General features: G+C 40.7%; 1 long non-coding RNA gene across 1 annotated transcript in view; it reads left to right on the forward strand.

Moving 5' to 3' along the window:
- LOC127572869 (uncharacterized) overlaps positions 1-13,792 on the forward strand; it is a 37,916-nt gene extending 24,124 nt beyond the window's left edge. The window contains exon 3 of the long non-coding RNA XR_007956708.1: positions 13,779-13,792. This is a non-coding gene — a long non-coding RNA (uncharacterized LOC127572869). The remainder of the gene's footprint in view (positions 1-13,778) is intronic.
- Positions 13,793-23,077: the final 9,285 nt, after the last annotated feature.

Here is a 23,077-nt window from a genome sequence, read left to right on the forward strand (position 1 = left end):
ATCATTTAAGACTGAGGTACATAGAAGTTTCTTCTCACAGTGGGTGGTGAATATGTGGACTTCTCTGCCCCATTGCATCATGGAAACTGGATCATTAGATGTATTAAAGTGGAGGTAGAGAAATATTTGACAGATTGAGGAAGAGAGGGGGATGGAGAACTGGCACAGTAGAGGAGATGAGGCTGTCATTGATCAGGCATGATCATATTAAATGGTGAGGCAGGCTTGAGGGGCCAGATGGCCAACTCTTGCTCCTATTTTCTTGTGTTCTTGTGTATTTATTCTATGGAATTTGGAAGTGAAAGATCATAATAATTTCATTGTAAACATGGAATAATTATATACAAAAATTCATCCTGGGTCACATGCACTAAACATGCGATGTATGAGATGAACATCATAAAGTTGCAGATACTGGACATCTGGAATAAAAACAGAAAGTGATGGAAACACTCAGTGGGTCAGACAGCATCTGTGGGAAGAGAAACAGAGTTAACAATTCAGGTCGAAGATCTTTCATCAGGACTGGAGAAGAGACAAAACCCGCCAGCTTGAAGTTAACTTCTTTCCCAGTTCTGATGAAGGTTCTTTGACCTGAAACGTTGATACTGTTTCCCTCTCCAAAGATGGTGTCAGATCTGCTGAGTGTTTCAGCATTTTCAGTTTTAAAACATGATGCATTAGATTACAGAGGTTATACTCAATTTCTGAAATTAAGTTCCATTGACGTAAAAGGATCCAAATTCCTGAAGCAGAAGATGAACCATTAATGCGACAGTATCACAGTCCTCGTGCATGCAACCCAGGATGAATTTCTATCCAATGTTGGGTTGAGGTCAAAATGTTACATCATTCTTTTAAAGCAGGAAACCTTCATGGCTGTGCATTCCCCAGGAACATGCATATTGAAGGCTTCTATCAAAGATGTCACCATTCTTCTTTGGTTATATGAGTCTTCATTGCAGAAAGCAGGATCAAAATTGTTTAGTCCCAGTTCTAACTACTTATTATGTAGTTATAACATTGGCTCAAGCCAAGAGTTGTGTCAGAAATTAGCCTTCAGGCCTCAGAAGTATCTCAACCCAAACCTTGTGGCATAGGATGTTGGTATCTTAAAACTGGTCCCCACTAAAATGGGTGGAAGAGGATCCAATTTCTATGTTCATACCCCTAATGGATTGAAATGCCATCTGCTCTGGATTCAAGAAGCAAACACACCACAACTTACATTTTCCTATCTAATTTCAGTTCAGGTTCCTCTCTATCTGCTATCTCGTGTCCTATTAACCAGTACAGAGTCTTTTGTGGTCAAGTTGTCTCCAACTTAACCAGCACCCCCTTCTCCAAGTTAGCCTGAGAGAAGGAGGACAAACCAAGACTGCTAAAGCTTATCAAGCTCCTTGCCAAGCAAGTGGCCATCTATACCAGGAGAGAAGATGGCCCAGATCACTCTTCCTAAAATAATCACCTGTGCTGCAAATTAACCATACTAACCTCAAGGCCTGGTCAGGCATGGGGCAGATTTTGCAAGGCCATTGCAGTGACCTTGGGATTGACTTGGCCCAATTCATGTCCCACACCTGGGGACTCACTTCTAGCACATATTGTACTCTGGGGTTGACACCAAGTAAAAGCCATTATGACACCAAGTAAAATGCCTTATTAGCAATGCCTGACAACCTATACTTTCAATCACTTCTTCCTTTTCCTTACTGTTTCACTGGTTGAAAATTTTCCTCCTGTTTTGGGGAAAATGTGCATTGTGATTTTGTGTTTGAGAGCCAGTAGGCTGTTTCCATAGAATCAGAGAATCATGAAGAGTTACAGCACAGAAACAGGCCCTCCAGCCCAATGAGTCTGTACTGACCATCAACCACCCACTTACATTATTCCTACACTAATCCCATTTTATTTTTACCAACTTCTCATCAGCTCCCTTCAGATTCAACCACTCACCTACACACCACAGGCAATTTGCAGTGCCCAGTTAACCCACCAACCTTTGGGATGTGGGAGGAAACAACACAGCATTGTACTGAATTGAGTAAAATAGTGATACCTTCCTCAAGGAATGAATACGCCAATGAGTTAAGTTCCTTTGGGAAGATTAAACCAGAGATTAGATTAAATTTGTGAATAATATGAACATGTGAATCACTGTTCCTTTGCAAGCAATCAATGTAAAGAGTCGTGTAAGTAATATGTAACATATTTTTGATATGTGCATACATTTGCAGTGTGGTCCGAGAAAGTGGAATAAACAAGATGCATGCATTTTATCAGTACTCCATATCATTTTGTGATTCATTATGGCCTTGGCACTGCATATCATTAGAATAAGAATCCACATTTACGTTAAAACAAGATATCCCATGGATGGACGTATGCTCAAATTTAACTTCTTTCGTTTTGTACGTTGTGTGCTCAGCAGTTCCACTGCAGAGACTTGAACATACTTCAGCATAACATTAGAGTTTGTGATACTACCTGGGGGTTGAGATGCTTTCTGAGATTCTGTCTGCATTCTCAGGTGAATATAAATGATCCCAAGGCACAATTTTGAAGACAAGCAAGGAATGCTCCATACTTTCCTGGCCAGACATACTTGTAATCCTCAACCAAAAATTACTAAACCAGATTCTTTGGTCTTTGCACATTACTGTTTCTGTAAATTGACAGATGAGTTTCTTACATTACCAGAGTGACTACACTTCAATCATACTTTGACCGAATGTTCTGAATGGAATGTTAAACATGCTATAGAAGTGAAAGTTCTTTTTTCTTTTAAGAATTACTTTTAAGAATGCTCACTTATAAGAATGCACAGTTTCACAGCCAGAGATAAAATATTTGAAGACTTGCATCATAATCATAGGTTCCATGCATTTTTAAGTAAAAGGGTATTTACAACCCATCATGACACAATAAAAACCCTGCTGTAATCTCCAATCACCACATAATAGTGATGTCCATAGGAACATAAGGACTGAGTGTAGATTATTAAAAGATGCATGGCCTGATATTTTTATATGGATAGTTTTTGAGAGGATGATTGTGCCAGATGTTAATTTTATAATTATTACACTTTTCCTGTAATTTCCCTACACTCCCAATTTTATAAAGAAAAACTGTAGGATTAATGATGTTTTATTTGTGTTGCTAGCCCTTCTTTCAAACAGTTTGATGTCTTTTGAAATTATAGGCACCTGTACTGTTTATGATGTTTTACCAAATTTTCTTCATTCCATTACTCTCTCTGTTTATCAAGAAATATTTTCACATGCAAAAATGTCTGGGTAAATATGCAGCATGGCTAAGGAATGAACAAGGAGCCTTCTTTACTTTAATTGAGTTCCAAATTTTATCATGCGGTTACAGGTGATTCTCTTTGTCCTTGGAAAGCAGGAAAGAAACATTATACATGACATCCAGTTAGGCCTAATTGTCAAACAAATGCATTATTTAATTTATTCTTTAAATCGGTGTGAGTAATTGGCAAGGCCCAGATGCAAAAATCCCCAATCGCACTTGAACATAATGGGTTGCTGAGCTATTTCAGAGGGCATTTAAGAGTCAACTGGATTACTGTGGGTCATCTGTAGACTGGACTAGTTCAGAGTAGCAGATTTCCTTCACCCAGATAGATTAGCGAACCTGACAGGCTTTCATAACAATCTATGCAGGAATTCGTACAGTGCTTGACACGATGCAATTTCTAAGCTCATCCTTGCTCTTTTTTTTATTGATACTGCGAAGAACCTCCCATTGGTATCGCAATACTTAGTCCATTGTCGGGGAAGATACACTGAAGCTAGAACAGGTTCAGAATCATCTAAGGAAAGGGCACCAGTAAAGGAAGGAAAGGAAAATTAGATTATATTGGTATGGTACCGTTTGCATAAGTATCCATAATTTTCCATATCAAACATGCTACAAATGTGGGAATAATCGTCATTAATTACAGAAACCAAGAACACCGATGTTGAGCTTCTTCTGTATCAAACATATTTTGCTGTTTATGAGTTTACAGGCATATCCATTAGCTTTGGAAATCTGATTGGATTGATACAATATTGGTATATTCCAATTTCAGGCTTTATTTTGGAAGCTTTTTTCATGTTCATAGCCAAAGACTATTGTATTAAACAAGCAATGAACAAACTTATCACTTTAAAAGCAATACATCTGACACTGCAGAATTGACTAGAGCTGAACAGAAACGCTTCTCATATTTCTCTCAATAAACTTCTCTGAATAAATTGCCATCATATGGTCCAGGTGTATAAATACACCAAAAAAACAGACATGGAGCTACATGTTGTGTTGCTAGGTTAGGTGCAGCATAAGTTTGACTATTCAGTGATAGTTGAAAGCAGTTGTGGCCTGAAATTTGCATGCTTTACAGGCACATTGCAATACCACCCTACTGGATGTTGCTATACAGTGGCTGAAATGACCATTCTTACTTCAACACAACCTCCATTCTCCAGGCCAGGTCTTGGGAACCTCTGGCAGGTGACTGTGGTCTCCTGCCCGTACTTTGGGTCCCTTTACCTTGATTTATGTTTCTAGTGTGGTGACTCACCGTCTAGTCGGGCGAACCGGCTCGGCAGTCGGGTCGCGCGGTGTCGGAGCGACGAGGCCCAAGATGGCGGCGGGCCTCGTCTTTCCAAGCGACGGGGAGAACCCGCGCGTGGGAAAGTCCTGATGACGTAGGACTTACGTCATTGCCGGTTTTTTTGGGCGGGAGTTTTTCTCCCTTAAAGGGCCCGCGCAAGGCGGGAAAATAAACCAGTTCTGTTTGGCAACCCTCCGAGTAGAGTCTTTTTTTTATTCCGCGGTAGCAACCGCTACACTAGCTTTATAACAGAGACTACAATTCAAAAGTACCTAAATGGCTGTAAAATGCTTTGGGACATCTTGAAAGGGGCACGAGAAACAGGGGAAAGGGAAGTCTTACAAGTTGTCACTTCTCAATTCCCTACTTTACCTTTCCCCCTCAGTAACGGCTGATACTGTTTTAAAATGTCTCATGACATCCTCCAAAGAGTTACCCAATCTTTACTCTAACAGCAGCCTTCACTGACTTCATCCCCCTAAAATAGACATCCATGACTTCCCACTCCTTCACCCTGACTGATCTCTACCAGGCACCAATATTGATAATCTGATCTCAGGAATTAGCACTTTCCCAATCAGCCAAATGCCTGGCAATAGTCATTTGGGAATAAATTATCTCAGTATGTCTTTATGATACTTGCTTCCATGAGGCCTGACCTTGGTTTGAGGGAATTGAATCAATGACTCTTAAACATTACTATCGATATGTTGTACTCGACACTGCAGTTGGTTGAGAATTTATTTCCTTCAATAAAGAATGTTAGTAGCTCTATGCCTGTTCCTTGCTTTAGTAATCAGAAAAAAAAATACCCAGAGATCCCATAGATACTACATATCACTCTACGTACACTTGCTAAGAGAAAAATAACAGAAGTGGGAACTATTGAGGATTGCTGTGGAGATCTTAACTCAGTGGGATGTTTTCAAATGGGTGATATTGAGTTGATTGCCATGCCCGATTTGTTCTTGAGTTCAAAGAAACAACAAGAATCAACAGGGCCTTTGTTGCCTGCCTGGCTTTCTCCTTCGAAGTTAATATCTTGTCATCTCAATTCTTGAAGTTTTGAATTTTTTATAGTACAAGCAGTCCCCAGGTTACATACCAATTCCATCCTTGAGAATTGTCTGTGAGCTGATATGTCTGTAACTCAGAAATGTCCATTTTCTATAGCTACCCATATCGTCTCACTCTACGTACACTTGCTAATATTCTTTCATTTCATTGAATAACCATTCTAACACTGTTCATAATTAAACTAATGAAATATATACTACATACAATCATTAATAAATACCACGATTCTCTTCTATTATTATTACTAGCTGGAAAAATGCTTTAAAAATGTATGGGAGAATTTGCATAAAGTCGGATTTTCATTAGTCAGGTTATTCATATCCCAGGGAAACCCTGTATTGGAAAACTGTCAGAAATTTACTAGCATTGTGAAATTCATATGATCAGAGTTTACATATAGAAGAATAAAAGAAATTCCTTGTGTTTGAGTTACTAACCACAAAACAGTAAGTTTCAATGGATCCCTTACTCCGATTTAAGCAACAACCTTAAAGTGCTTTAGTTTATCATTTAAAGAAAGGGATAATTAAATATATCAACAGCACAACTTTGCAAGTCAGCATAACAATGCAATGTTCTGCACAAAATTAGTTGCAACCTGACATTTTTCACGTGAATATGCTTTCAGAGACTGGATTGCTGTATTCACTTTAAACACCGCAACTTCCTGGAATAGCACAGCAGTCTAGCATCGTGCTTGCTTCCTGTAGACTGTAGTAATTTTGTGCACTGCAAATACAATTAGTGCACCTACATTAAAGCTTCAAACTCGCTGGCAATTGCAGGAAATGACAGCTTTGCTTGAAATAGATGGAGATAACTTAATCTGACAGGAGGAATTTTCTGCTCAAATTATCCCACACAAGGCTTGGCAATATTATCATGGTATTCTAACAACTGCAATACACCATCCAATATTTCCCAAGTTATTTTGTACCATGCAAATGTCACAGAGGTGTGTGATCAACTGTAGGAATTAGGACACTAAATTCAAAATGAAGTATGAAAAGCCCATTGTTGTTACAGAGACAGGACTGAGAATGGTATCTATAAATACACTACCTAGTAATAATGTTACTATTAAAACTGTGGCTTGACTAATGGTTTGGAGACATTAGTTCAAATACACAAGCTGGAGAACTTAAATTAACATATCGATAGCAATATTTAAAACTAATTGAGACAGGCACACGAACAAGCAGGGAATGGAGGGATCTGGACCACATGCAGGCAGATGAGATTGGTTAAAATTGGCATCATGGTTGGCACAGACATTGTGGGTCAAAGGGCTTGTTCCTGTGCTGTATTGTTCTATGTTCTTTGTTCTGTCTCAGAAGTCATATTACACAGTGTACTGAGTTTGCAAAGATACATTTACCCTACAAACTGTTGGGGTTAGTAATTGTGAAACTGCTGGATTGTTGTAGAAAGCCGTCTCATAGAGTCGTAGAATTGTACAGCATAGAAGATGGGGTTTGCTAATGTCCTCCAGGGAAGGAAATATTTCAACCAGAATGACAGCAATGTACTTGGCTCTTAAATGGACTCTGAAATGAGCTGGTCAAGTAGAGGTGGCAATGGATGCTAATCTCTCTACTGATGTTATCAGCCCATGAGTGAATGAAATGAATCTTACTGTTTTGGCATTCATCACCAATCCAACTCCCAGCAGTGCAGGCTCCCAACCAGGGCCAGGTACTACTCTCCACACCCACACTGCAGTTGGAAAGGGGGTCATAAGCTCTGGCCACAAACCTGAGGTGAGAGGAAGTCCACAGAAGTGGAATGATTGGGCTGTCACTTTTGCGTGGGATTTTTCAGACTTTTTCCCTCTTGATGACCCATTTTTTCTGGTAGTTGTCTCCTTCAGGCAATAATGACCCTAGTGAGGATAGGAAGAAAGGGGTCCATATCCGACAGTGCACAAGCCATTGCTGTCATATGAGATAGAATGGATGGACAAGAATATCTTTTCTGCTAGATTGTTGTTCCATTGTTTCTGGTCAATGATAGCTCCAGGGGCATTGATGGTGGTGAGACTCAGTGGTGGTAATGTTAATCAATGTCAAAATGGTTAACCTATGCTCCTATAAACCTATAAAAGATAACCTATAAAAGTTAACCTATAAAAGATAACTTTTTTTTGAGAAGCTCATTGCCCGACACTTGTACACTGTGAATGTTCCTTTCAGCACCAATCCCCCTTTGAGGAAGTAATCTTCCACATGTAAAAGTGTTTCTTTACTCCTGTAAGGTCTGTGATTTCCTCTATACTACTGTTTAGCAAGGCAAGGAAAAAAGATAAGAGTATTTAGCAAACATCCTTTATTGAAGGCAAACAACAGTCAACAAACAAGAAAAGGCTGATCAAAAGTCAGATTGCATGGTTTTTAAAGGTATATCCACACCTAATATATTCCACTGCTTTCCCCTAAAAATGGGAACAAATGATATTTGCAATAACTATGTACATATATTAGATCATTTCATGAATACATCACTTACATACACTTAATAATACATTAGACAAAACTAACACGTATACAGTATACTCAGTCAATAGTTAGAGATTTATTCAGCTTACAGGTCTTCTTAAACTCTGTGATCATCTCAAGTCCATGGGTGTTTTTGATACAGGTAAAGTGTTGCTCAAGATGCCCTTGATTCTGGTGGATCATCTTCTCCAATGGGTTTTGTGTCATCTAATCGTTTTCAATTCTCCCGTGCCTCCTGACCCATGGCTGCATTATAGAATCAATCCTGTAACTCAGGCAGACTCATCCTACATAACATGTTCTCCATTTTAAGCCACACCAACGTGTTGACTTGAACCTTATGGCATCCATCACTTCTCTTCACAATACAATTCCTGACTCCTACTACTATAATCTAGCCAATGATTCCTCCACACTTACAATCCCCCATGCCCTGGTGGTCACAGCACTCTTACAGTGCCCTGCATTTGAACCATCTCACCCGACTTTCTGACTTATGAATCTCTTTCCTGTCCCATTCCTTCCATCCATCAGGCTGCTTCACATTCAGCCATGTCTACAGCTGATGGCCCATCAGCTTCTCAGCTGAGCAATATTCCTGAAGGAGCATAGTTTAGTTCTGTGCATGATACTCATGGACCACTTTGACCCTGTTACATCTTTGTCTCTTTCACTATGCATTCAGATCAATCAGCCTCCCTAGAGGCACTATAGAGGCATGCATACTGGAGGATGTTCATGCTCAGCACTTGGGAATTCTTCATGTGAAGTTACCATCTGGGGATAAATTGGGTCTGAAGATATTTTGATCTGCAATGGACAAAATAGTCCGGGGGATCAATGTCCATGCAACCAAGATGACATCTCCGTTAAACACTGGACGATATTTGAGCAGAAGAATGTGATAAAATATGCTGACTTAAACTGTGGCCATTATTAGAAAGAAGATGCCACTTGTTACAAATACTGACCCTGACCCTCTGTGATCCCCTCTGTGAGGTATGTGATCCAAATGGCAATACTTCCAATCACTTTGAGCGGTTGTCCACCAACAAAAGAAAATGCTTATATTCCAGCTGAAAGAACTCAAAACGTATTCATTGAAAGGGACAAATTGGCCTTTTCTAAATGTGCACTGCATTTAAGGAGTATCTAGACAAACTCTTGAATCTCCAAGGAATGGAAGGCTATGAACCAAGTGCTGGTAAATGGGATGAGTAGAGAGAGGTACTTGATGGGCAGCATGGACAGGGTGGGTCAAATGGTCTGTTTCTGAGCTGTATGGCTCTATGATTAGTAGAAAGCTGAGGTTCACTGAATAGGACTTCACCAGATTCTCAATATCCTGAAGGATCCCAAGTCAATACACATACCCTCTGTTTGCCACATTTGGATGAACAATTCCCCTGTGCTGAGCATACTTTTCCTTTAATTTGTACACCTGGGTTATCTTCAGAACCACTACTGTTTGACCCCACTTCAGGTAGCCCTTACATATTGACAGCACCTTCTACTGAAGATCTGATCCCATCATTCACTCCCAGTTCTAATTCCCTCAATCCTGGTACATACTGATGTGCCTGCTGCCAAAGAACACATGTACGAATGGCCTTGACAGTCTCCTCAGCTGTGTCTGCAATATCATCCCCAATAATTTGCCATCAAAATATTCTTTTTCTCATATTAGTTGCTGTCACTTCATACATTACAGCACATCCAAAGTCTTCAAAATCCAGGTGTAACAACAGCAAGGATCATAATTGTGCTTACCTTCATAGGAAAGTCTGTGAACAAAGTGAAATAACTACCAACAGAAGCCTCTGAAATTCAGTGGCCCCATAAATGATGGCCACAACCTTCTTTCCAATTTTGAGCATAACTTTCCTCACTGGATGTGAGAGTGTGAGAATGTATGCAATTGGGAACCCCTTGATTGATTTGATAACATGAGTGATGACCACACCCACCACTATCTAGAGAGGAAGAGTGTCAAGGCTGCCACTTAAATAGGCAAGGTATAGAAGGATGCAGATCTAATGTGGGCAAATGGGAATAGTGCTGAGTCCATGGCCTTGCTGTAGAACAGTCAATATAATCAAAGACCCCACCCACCCTGGACATTCTCTCTTCTCCCCCCTCCCATCGGGCAGAAGATACAAAAGCCTGAAAGCACGTACCACCAGGCTCAAGGAAAGCTGTTATAAGACTATTGAACGGTTCCCTAGTATGATAAGATGGACTCTTGACCTCACAATCTACCTCGATATGGCCTTGCACCTTATTGTCTGCCTGCACTGCACTTTGTCTGTAACTGTAACACTTTATTCTGTTTTCTGTTGCTGTTTTCCCTTGTACTACCTCAATGCATTGATGTGATGAAATGATCGGTACGGATGGCATGCAAAACAAGATTTTTCACTGCACCTCGGTACATGTGACAATAATGAACCAATTTACCAACTTACCAATTTAGATGGGCACAAAGAGCCGGTTTCCATGCAATTCCACTCTATGACTCTATGTCAGGTAAGTAAACTTTCAAAAATTCTGATTGGCCATTAGTACTCAGAGTGATAAAGGCCAAAGTATCGGCCTGCAGTGCCATAGCCTAAAACAAGATCGACTCTTGGCATGTGTCCAGGTTCCATAAATTTTCCTTAAAATTCAGATGCCAGGTAATTGGGGCAATTGATCATAAGATATAGGAGCAGAATTAGGCCATTCGGCCCATTTAGTTTGCTCTGCCATTCAATCATGGCTGATTTTTTTTCAACACCATTCTTCTATTTTCTCCCCATAACCCTTAACCCCCCTCACCAATCAAGAACCCATCAACCTCTGCCTTAAATACACCTAATGACTTGGCCTACACAGCTCTCCATGGCAATGAATTCCACAGATTCACCATCCTCTTGGTGAAGAAATTCCTCCTCATCTCAGTTTTAAAGGGACATCCCTTTATTCTGAGGCTGTGCCCTTGGATCCTGGACTCTCCTACTAATGAAAACATCCTTTCCACTTCCACTCTATCCAGGTCTTTCAGTATCTGATATGTTTTAATGAGATCCCCCTCTCATCCTTCTGCACTCCATTAAGTACAGGCCCAGAGACATCAAACACTCCTCATACATCAAGCCTTTCATTCCTGGGATCATTCTTGTGAACATCTTCTGGACCTTCTCCAGGGCCAGCACATTCTTCCTTAGATATGGGGCCTAAAATTGCTCACAATCTTCCAAATAATGGACTCCAATCATATGATTGCTAAAAATGCTTTCAAAGCTGGCATCCAAATCCACACCAAGAAAAAGACAGCATAAAGTAAGCATTTGTATGTTTTATTCTTTCTTAAAATAGATACCACCCCTGTCTGCCTTGAAGGACAAATAAATCAATCTCTGTCTCAGAAAATTATCACTATCTCCATTGCCCGCTTAAAGCCTTTTACATCATGGCTACATCAATTGTATATTTGAAAGCAAAATAAAGGTGGCTAAAGTTTTGTTTGAAAGTTAGCTGTCCCAGCATGGGAACAACAGTAAGATGAGATATTGAAAATACATTCATATTTATAAAACAACCTATTCATAAAATCCTTTAAGAAATTAAATGGAATCAGATTATAGCTGTGCTCAGCACATCCAAGGTATGACAGCAACATTCAAGTCTGATCGAAATGAGTAAGCAAGCCCTCTGGTCATAATTGAAGGATCAGAGTTTATGGTGTACAGAGTCAGCACGCAAACACTGAAATGACATGTGAACAGTAGTCTTGATTTCCCCTGAAATACTTATAGGTCTGTGCAGATGTTCGTGATATTGCCAGGGGCATTGCAGACTCTTTCCTCTGTAACTATAATGGTGAAATGCCAGATTTTGTAGGACTCAATAACTAAAGACTTAAGGAAGACCGTAACAGGAAGAAGATGACCATTTTACCTGGAAAACTTCACGTAAAGTATCTCAAGATGAAAAAGTGAAGAGAGAAGCAAACAAATGTTTTCTATAAAATGATATTTTTGTAAAGAATAATTATTCAGATCATAAAACCAAAGGCAGAAAATAACCATGAAAGTCCCCACGGTATAAGTCTTGAGCTAAATAGTGAGGAGAGTTTCCATTCTGCATTTTGGGTTCTTGGAGCCCAAGGCCAATGTCAAGTCCCTTCAGGTGGTTGGGATACATTGGGGTGTTTATCTAGAATCTTAGACAAAAACTGTAGGGAAGGCTGAGTAGTTTATTGGATGGGTGAACTTGGATGGAACGACCGGCCTTTCTCATATGCTGGTGTAGTGACAAATCGTCCCAGACCACCTAGGTGCAAGGTTACAAACAACTCACTGACAAATAAAAGTCGAAGGGTTGCAGTTAGTAGCACATACCACCAGGCTCAAGGACAGCTTCTATCATGCTGTTATAAGACTCTTGAATGGACCTCTTATACGATAAAGATGAATTCCTGATCTCTCAATCTACCTCGTCATGGCCATTGCATTTTATTTGTCTACCTGCGCTGAACTTTCTCTGTAACTGTAACGCTATATTCTGTATGGCTGCGGAAGGTCGGAAAGGTCTGTGGCAGGTCATGGAAAGCAAGGCTCGGAACCGTGGATAAGAGAGAGAGCCAGCAGATATCTGTGCATAGAGGTGAGGACAGAGTGTGGAATACAGAGGGAGAAGCAGAGGGAGAAGCAGTCAATGGAATGTAAGTACCTGGGATCCTTGCTGAGGCCAAACTGGGAGGCCTGGAAACAGAGCTGAAAGCCATGTGGCACAAAATGGCCATAAGATGGGTCTTGATTAGTATTGGTTTGTTATTGTCACTTCTACTGAGGTACAGTGAAACATTTGTCTTGCATACCGTTTGTACAGATCAATTCATTGCACAGTGCATTGAGGTAGTACGGGGTAAAAACAATAACAGAGTACAGAGCAAAGTGTCACAGCTACAGAGGAAGTGCATTGCAGGTAGACAATAAGGTTCAAGGTCACAACAAGGTAAATTGTGAGGTCAAGTGTCCATCTCATCGTATAAGGGAACCGTTCAATAGTCTTATAACAGTGGGATAGAAACTGTCCTTGAGCTTGGTGGTACGTGCCCTCAGGCTCCTGTATCTTCTGCCTGATGGGAGAGGTGAGAAGAGAGAATGTCCGGGGTAAGTGGGGTCTTTGATTTTGCTGGCGACTGTCCATTTCACTCCATAGATGCTGCCTGACCTGCTGAGTTCCTCCAGTATTTTGTGTGTTGCACTATATTCTGCATTCTGTTTTTTTCCCCTTTTGTACCACTTCAATGTCGTGGCTATCCCTCGAGGTTGAGGATGATGGTCTTCGTTCCGTTGATCAGAAGTAGCCCACAGAGCGAAGATGCCTGTGCGTGTATTTGTTTAACATGTACTTGATGTTGCACTGCAAAAAGCACACGATACTTCACAAATCAACCAACTGATTCCAATGGCGTGGAAACCATGACGATTGGAGCTGATGGATTTGTTACAGCCTTCATCCGCCTTCACAGCTGTTGAGTTTGAAATAACTTCATCTGCCTGTTCCACTGTTAAGGTCTTGGTTGGATTGTTCTTTGTCAGGGACCTCACCGTCGACCTTACCGCCATGGGTGACCCTACCAGGACCATAGCTCCAGACGGCATCGTTCTCGGGATCTCAGGACCACACAAGCTTCTCCACCACGACAAGGTGACAATCCACCTCAATGTACTTATGTATGGAATGATCTGTCTGGATGGCACGCAAAACAAAAGCTTTTCAATGTATCGCGGTACATGTGCTAATGATAAACCAATTCCAATTCCAATTCCCATTCCAGTCAAACATATAGAGACATCTGCAAATGGATGCTTGACTAGATTAGCTAGATTGGCAGTGCAAGAATCCAGTACCAAGCTCACTGTAGCTCAAGGTATTCATTTGATAAACCACACAACCAGGAAGTGGGAATCCAATGCCAAACATTGATTGCAAAAGGAAAGCATAACTAGTGCGCTGCTATCAGTCAGATCAATCTGTAGGCAGAGGCAGGAACCAGAATCATTTGTGAGCTACCAAAGGTCAGTTCGTTGTTGTCAATAAGAAACTGAAAAAGAAATCAGCTCATGTTCCTGAACTCGATAGTCATTAAAGTGAAACTCTGATTTGGCCCCAATTGGGCTATTGTATTCTATTCTAGGCACCGCATTAGGAAGGATGTTCAAGTTCAAGTTTATTGTCATAGGCATACATACACAAGGTATAACTGCCAAGAAAATTTGTATTTTGGAGCAGTAGCACATTACATTACAAGACAAGGACAAACATAACTTAACACAAACTTAACATAAATTATACATAACTTACACGTAGTGCAAAATAAACAACAAAATGAACATAATGACACTTGTACAAGATTGAGAGAGAGAAACAAATAAAGTTCAATGTAGTGTTAAGGTTTTGCAAGTCAGTTGAAGAAGCTGATGGTAGTGGGGAAGAAGCTGTTGTTGAACCTTGAGGTGTGGGTCTTCAGGCCTCTGCAGCTCCTGCTTGGTGGCAGCATTGGGATGATGTGAAGGGCTTGGAGAGTGGAGAATAATTCTTTGGCTAAGAATTTACAGCTACTAAGGAAGCTAAGGTTGTGTTCCTTACAGCAGAGAAAGATAACAGGAGTTTTAAAGAGGTGGTTAAATTCAGCAAGAGTAAATAAGGAGAAGTTGTCTCCAATGAAATAATCAAAGGGATCAGATTTAAGGCAAATGGTAAAAGAATCAGAGGAAGACAAAGGAAATCTTTTTCTTTACACAATGATTGTTTGGGTTTTGAAATGAGCTGCACAATAAGGTAGAGGATGCAGATTCAGAATTGGGACTGAAAGGTGACTTGAATAAATTCTTGGAGAATAACATTGCAAGGAAATAGGGACCAAGGAGGATAAGAGTGTGACTCTTGGAATTGCTCTTTGAAGGAGCTGGTGGAGAGTGGAGAGTGAAGGGTTTCCTTCTGTGCCATACTGCTCTATGAGTATATGCCTTTCAATTGGCTTAGACAAACCTGAATCTGGCCTGTAAATCCTACCTCCTCATATGACTAATTTGCCAGAAAGTCAAAGCATTATTATCTTCTGTAAAGGAAAATTACTGTAGATACTGGAAATCTGAAATAGAAACAAAAAAAAGTTAGAAATACTCAGCAGGTCAGGTAGCATGTGTGGAGAAAGAAACAGAGTTAACTTTTCTGGTCAATGATCCTTCATCAGAGTACAGAATCATTGGTGAAGGAGCTGCTGCCTTCTCAACAGGTGCTGCCTGACCTGTTGACTATGCCTGGCATCTTCTGTTGTTATTTTACAAACCTTGTGTTTTACAAAATGAACTTTAAAATATAAAACACCTGGAATCAGGGAAACAGAACAGGATTTAATTGTGGTTGAGACAGGAGCTCCTTCCCATCAGAAACCACTGACTGTGTGGCAGCCAAGTATTATAATGCCATAGAATTATCATTGCCAAATAATTGTACGTTTCATCAATGCACTCTCGATACAGAGCTTTAAACCACCTGGAGTACACTTCAGAAAATTATTGGCTCTCACTGAACTAGGTGCCTGAGGTTCTGATATGAGATTCCCTAACACAAAGGACTATTTGCCTGGAGCTAGAAGTCATAAAAGAAAAATATATAATATAAAACATATATAAAGTTAAACAGATTGTGCTGTGGGCACTAATATACATTATTGGCATCTCTGAACATCAATTGGCCTTGTAAAATTACTTGCGTACTTAAATATTACATCAGATATGTAGATGCTTTGGATTAGAATCAACATGAATGAAGGATTGCTCTATAACAAGGCAGCTGTTCCATTAACAATCCGGAAATATCCAAGTCCACCTTTTATACATTGCCTGTTCCAATTCAGATTAATTAAATTGTCTAGTTTTTGTATACCACATCTGTCCTGCAGAATAAGAGGCTCAGTTTTCAGGTGTAACCTCATCGTTTCCAACAACAATGAACTAAAATTCTAACTCCGATGCCCCTGGCAACATTATAGGAAAAGGCAAATCATTTTTCTCTCATTTGCTTACAATCATGCAAATGCTCCAGAGCACATTGTTGCGAAATATACTGCCATGCCAATTGCTTGCAGAGTCAATTCAACCAAAACAAAATGTTGCCCAAAAAATCCTTCTGGCACACACAAAGTGTTTGTCATGTTGCTCAGATAACAGCATCATCCTGTCGAAGGAAGTATGAGGAGAATATGTGTACATAAGCTCCTTCTTAAGGTGTTTAATTAGACAGATCCCCATGCCAGAACTGTCTACAATTCGAACTTTCCCTTTATGCTGACACACAAGTGTTGAATTTGAACCATGTGCAGTAACTGAGATATTTCATCAACAGTCAGTGCCTTTGGTACATGCATACAAAGGCAACACGAGCTGTAAATCCAGATCACATTGAATCCATTTCCAGGGCCACCACACCAGCACAAGAATCATCACTGGTGATTATTGAAATGTACAGACTCCTGTCCATTGTGGGGGATCAGTGCAATTGAGTCAACTTGGTGTTCTAGTTCTGTTTAGGACAATATGCTTTGTGCTATTTGTTCAGGAGTTTTACAGCCACAGGCTAGCTTTACCTTGTCTTCATGTATCATGAGCTGTATTTACTCTGAGCAGCCAGTGGGTGTCAGCCAAAGTCATCAACTTGGAAACTTGCCTGGCTGGAGAGTCTCACCAGCAGTTAGTCCCTACCTTCCTTTCTGGTCAGCAGTCAATTGGCTCATCAATCATCAAACCAGTCACCAACAAAACCTGTCCCACACCACACCGCTGGGAGCTCAGAATCCACCAGTCGTTACATCAGCTGAGAGGGGGGCCTTGATCTCAGGCCCGGGATTTTTTGGTGCATTTGGGAGACCTGTCCCAGGATCATATCCCAGAAAGGAATAGAGTTTCTGGTTCTGTCTGGGACTTGGGAATGAAGTGGGTAGGAAGGGGTGCAAGCAGCTATTGAGTATCTGATTTCCAAGCTTTATTGCTAGATATTGAAATAGCAAACCCAACCTCTGCCACACCTGCTCCCCAGTTTTCTAACCACTACTTTTCTCATTTTGTTTAAAATGTTTAGTTCTACTAAAATTAACTCTATTGCATCTTCAACAACCAAATCACCTTTCCCATCCATTATCACACGAACATTATCAGAAAACAGGAGCAGGAGTAGGCCACTCGGCCCCTCAAGCCTGTCCTGCCATTCTGTCTGATCTGCCCCAGGCCTCATCTCCTCTTCTGTGCCACTTCTTCATCACTCTCAATTCCCTGAGCTTTCAAACATTTACCTACTTCCCCTTTAAATACCCCCAAAGATTCAGCCTCCATAACCTTCTGGAGATTCTGCGAGAAGAAGTTCCTACACACCTCTGCTGAATTAATTTATTAAAATAAATGTTTCTTTTTAAGATTAACCAAATTGCAGATAACTTCCTCAATTCCTAATGCAGAGTTAATTTAATAAATCTATGTTTTGCAAAGCATTGAATAATCATGCTGCTGATTAGTTTAAACTTGTTGGGATTATACGTATTTCATGGGATACTATATGAAGGGAAAATGGAAAATCGTGAATCGGAATCAAATGCTTTGATTAGATGGTCACTGCATAGTACTCCTAAACTGTTCCCGTTATCGTTGACATTTTTCCTATCAGTTTGTTTTGACTGTTTTAATCCTATGTTTAAAATCCAAAATAATTGTTTTATACCATGCTGTCAATGATACTAACATTCTTTAACCTTATGTAAAGTATCAGTATTCCTCCTCAGTGTTTTTCCTTTCTCAGGCATTCACTCGTGCTGAGACATGGTTGGAATGTGAGGTCCCAAAAGTTATTCAGCCAGGGAGGATTTGTGGGGGAAAAGAGAGACAGAGTCATAGAGTTGTACAGCAGAGAAACAGGCCCTTCTGCCCATCATGTCTATGCTGGTCATCATCCCTACCTATACTAATTCCACTTTCCTACATTAATTCCTTATCTCTCTATGCCTTGCTTATTCAGGTACACATCCAGATGCCTCTTAACTGTTGTTACTCTTCCTGCCTCCACTACTTCCTCTGGCAGTTCATTACAGATACCAACTACTCTTTCTGAGAAAAATTTACCCTTCAGATCCCCTTTAAATCTCCTCCCTCTCACCTTAAACCTACTCCCTCTAGTTTAAGACCCCCCTACCATGGGAAACAGACACTAGCTATCTATTCTATCAATGCCTCTCATAATTTTATATACCTCTATCATGTCACCTATCAGTCTTCTTCGCTCCAGGGAAAACAGACCCAGACTATCCCATCTCTCTTGATAACTCAAGTCCTCCAATCCAGGCAACATCCAGGTGAATCTTTTTTGCACCCTCTCTCTCTTTTAATCACATCATTCCTATAGTGTGGCAATCTGAACTACAAACAATTAATATAATTAATTAATGTAATGTTTCGGGTTGGAGACCCTTCTTCAGATTTCCAGCATCTGCAGTATTTTTGATCTCTAAAAATAATTTAAGGAAGAGCATAAAATGAAATCCTACAGTTTACAGTACATTTTCTGGCAACAGTCTTGAGTTGTCAATTGGGATTGGAAGTTCTACTTGATTTTCTATTTAGTATTGGAATTGTAATTTTGTTTCTTAGAGTTTCCAAATTCATTTTACTAATTAGTCTGAGAACATATAACTCAGTACATTGTAACTCAGGACTCTCTTGGTCTTTTGGTCTATTTATTTGGTCTATTTTGGTCACTAAATCCCAAACCCAGGAAGTCAAACAGAGCTGAACAAGGTTTTTATTTGGTGATGAGCAGGACTGTTATGGCTGATATCATCAGCTCGAACGAGGACCAGTCACAGTGACCAACTAATCAGACCAATGTGCCAGAGGATTTGCTGGTGGGTTGGACTGCCAAATTCTATCAGGACTATCAAAACAATAACTGTTCCTGCTGCTGATTAGTTTCAACATGACTCATTGTATGTATCCTTTTTGGGATTATATGTATATGATCCCATATATATGGATTATATATGGGATCAGATTGCAAGACTTTGCAGGGAATTGCGAGCACAGCTGGAAAGATCATTGGAGTACCTCTTCCCTCCATCCTGGACATCTACAACACACGATGCACCCGCAATGCCTGCAGAATCATAGATGACCCCACGATCTATTTGTCCCACTGCCGTCTGGCAAGCGGTACCTGAGCATCCAGGCCAGAACTACTAGACTGTACAACAGTCTTTTCCCTCAGGCTGTCAGGCTCCTGAATACCCTGGAGGCAGTCTCAGACAAATGCCATGTCAAAAGTTCTGGTTTGCACAACCGCGCATAAGAACTTTGGCTGCTGCTGAACATGTTATACACTTAGTGCAATACACTGAGTTCTGCATTTTCTTTGTCCAATTCGGTTTTGCATTAACTTTGCACTAATTTTGTATCTTGTATATACCATTTTTTGCACTATTTGTGCTTGCACAATTTTTCTGTCTGTGTTTATTGTATGTTCTCTGCTCTATATATGTCCTCTGTTTTGTGAGTCTGGGGGAAACGACATTTCGTTCCTCCATATGTTTTACAGCATATGGGTGAATGACAATAAAGTGTAACTTGAACTTGAACTTGAACTTGATTTCATTATGGGATTATATGGGATGGAGTTATACAATAAGGAAAATGGTGAATCTGGGTGAAATGCTTGGATTAGATGGTCACTGCACAGTGCTCCTAAACTGTAGACCTCAAACCCACCACCTAACGCCAAACGAAAATGAAAGATTAAATCCTCTTATACCTGTAGCTGTGCATCTGTTCTCAGACTTCAGGACCTCCTTAGGGGCAGGGTGATTAGGTATTGGCAATGAAGCCTGTCCAAGGATCCATTTAATGCTTGTTATTTATAAATCTTGTCATCTAATCTCTGGCCAGGTCACTAGCATTCCACAGATTATTGGCAGGTGTCCACAGGTAGACTGCAGTGCCATGTTTGCTCAGTGGCTCCCAATTTGAATCCCAACTTTGTGTATGCTTCGGAAACATGGGAAACCTACAATAGGCACCTCAAAGCATTATGCCTGCAAAATTCTCCATATCCATGGATAAGGTAGGTGAACCAATGTCAGTATGCTCTCCAGACAACGTCTCCATTGCTGGGGCTCTGATTGTGCTCAGCCATCTCTAGTGGGCAGGCAACATTGTCCATATGCTATGATAACACTGAGCACTGTCACAGGAGAACAGAGAGAACCTTTCAAGGATGTTCTCAAAGCCTTCTTGAGAAAACTAAGTATTTTCTAGCCCATGACCACTCAATATGGAAAATGAACATCTAGGAAGGAACTGAGAATCTGAACAGCTTGAGCTTCCTCTGTGGGATCACACAGAGTCCTTACACAAACAGCAGGATAACACCATATCATAACAAGTCACTCACTTGTCCCATTAAGCACCACCTGCCTCTGGTGACAAAGTCAGTGAATCTCACAGAGGTCTATTCAACCACCTCAGAGCCCACAGAACTGTCAGCAAGTCATTCTCAATCCCTAGGAACTACTTAAGAAAGAAGACTGGTGAGGAAGGCATCCTTCCCCAAAAGGACATCGGTGTGTGAGATGTTGGTGAGACCGCACTTGGAGTATTGGGTACAGTTTTGGTCACCCAGTTATAGGAAAGATATTATTAAACTGGAAAGAGTGCAGAGAAGATTTACGAGAATGCTGCCAGGACTTGAGGGCCTGAGTTATCGGAATAGGTTGGGCAGGCTAGGTCTTTATTCCTTGGAACATAGGACATTGACGGTGACCTTATTGAGGTGTATAAAATCATGAGGGGCATAGATAGGGTGAATGTACATGGTCTTTTTCCCAGAGAAGGGGAACTAAAGACTAGAGGGTGTAGGTTTAAGGTAAGAGGTGAAAGATTTAAAAGGGACCTGAGAAGCAACTTCTTCATGCAGAGGGTGGTGCATTTATGGAATGAGTTGCCAGAGAAAGTGGGTGAGGCAGGTACAATAACAACATTCAAAAGAGTCATAGAGTCATACAGCACGGAAACAGGCCCTTCAGCCCAACTGATCTATGCCAGCCAAGATTCCCATCTAAGCTAGTCCCATTTGCCTGCATTTTGCCCATACGTAACAGTTAGCGTAACGCTTTTAAAGCACCAGAGACCCAGGTTCAATTCCAGCCACTGTCTGTAAGGAGTTTGTATGTTCTCCCTGTGTCTGCATGGGTTTCCTCCGGGTACTCTGGTTTCCTCCCACATTCCTAAGATATATGGGTTAGGAAGTTGTGGACATGCTATGTTGGCGCCGGAAATGTGGCGACACTTGCGGGCTGCCCCCAGAACACTCATCGCAAAAGGTGCATTTCACTGTGTGTTTCGATGAACATGTGACTAATAAAGATACCTTATCTTATCTTATCTTTCATATCCATGTACCTGTCCAAGTACCTTGTGAATATTTTTAAGTACATTGGATAAGTACATGGATCGGAGGGGTTTAGAGGGATATGGGCCAAATGCAGGCAAATGGGACTAACTAGGTGGGCACCATGGTTGGCATGGATAGGTTGTGCTGAAGGGCCTGTTTCTGTGTTGTACTACTCTATGACTCTATGAAACAACTGGTGTTTTATGAGAATCCAGTAGCTTTAAGTAAGCAGTGTTTTTTATTGGAAATTTTATTTAATTAACAATTTTAATTCCCCAGGATTTGAAGAGATGGTCAGTTAGGCATATGAGTTGTGAGTGTAGTAAAATATTCATTGCGGCAAAACATCCCAAGGCTATCCTTCTGCTGGATGCACTGGAGAAGTACCAGCAATGTTGACTCCGTGAAACCCTCCAAATCCATTGGCAGGACAGGTGAACCAAAGTCAGTGTCTGATCTCAGGCTAATGTCCCCAGCACTGAGGTTGTGGCCATGCTCCTGACATCAGATACTTGACACAAGCACAGCCTACGTTGCAGTGAAAGATTTCCAAGAGGACAGAGGAAACACCTTGAAGATGTTCTCAAAGTATCATAGGATCATATAAAAGCAATGAGACAGAAAGAGGCCACTTCATCCATTGTGTTAGGACAAAGTGATGAAGAGTTCTTCAACCTAATCTCACCTACCAGCACTAACTCTGTAGCCCCACAGATCATGACTTTTCATGTGCACCTGCAAATGATGGATTTCGTCTGCACCAACTCTTTCAGTCAGTCAGTTCCTGACCCCTACTGCATTCTGGGTGATTTTCTTTCCATCTCCCTTCAAATCCTACTATAGTTATTATACAGATTAGATTAGATTAGATTAGATTAGATTAGATTAGATTAGATTAGATTAGATTAGATTAGATTAGATTAATTTGTTGTAGTATACATCAGGGTGCAATGAAATTCCTCACTCACGTGAGGCTCACAAGGTAAACCACATACATGGTAAAAATAAATACAACAATAAATAAATGACCCCTCCCGGGTCATTCTCTCTTCTCTCCTCTCCAATCAGGCAGAAGATACAGGAGCCTGAGGGCCCATATCACCAGGCTCAAGGACAGCTTCATTCCCACAGTGATAAGACTATTGAATGGTTCCCTTATACGATAAGGTGGACTCTTGACCTCACAATCTACCTTGTTTGACTTTGCACCTTAGTGTCTACCAGCAAGGCACTTCCCTGTAGCTGTGACACTTTATTCTGTATTCTGTAATTGTTTTTACCCTGTACTACCTCAATGCACTCTGTACTACCACAATGCACTGTGTAATGAATTAATCCGTACGAACGGTATGCAAGACAAGTTTTTCACTGTACCTCAGTACAAGTGACAATAATAAACCAATACCAA

The sequence above is a fragment of the Pristis pectinata genome, chromosome 7 (assembly GCF_009764475.1).
Source record: "Pristis pectinata isolate sPriPec2 chromosome 7, sPriPec2.1.pri, whole genome shotgun sequence".
Classification (NCBI taxonomy): Eukaryota; Metazoa; Chordata; class Chondrichthyes; order Rhinopristiformes; family Pristidae; genus Pristis; species Pristis pectinata.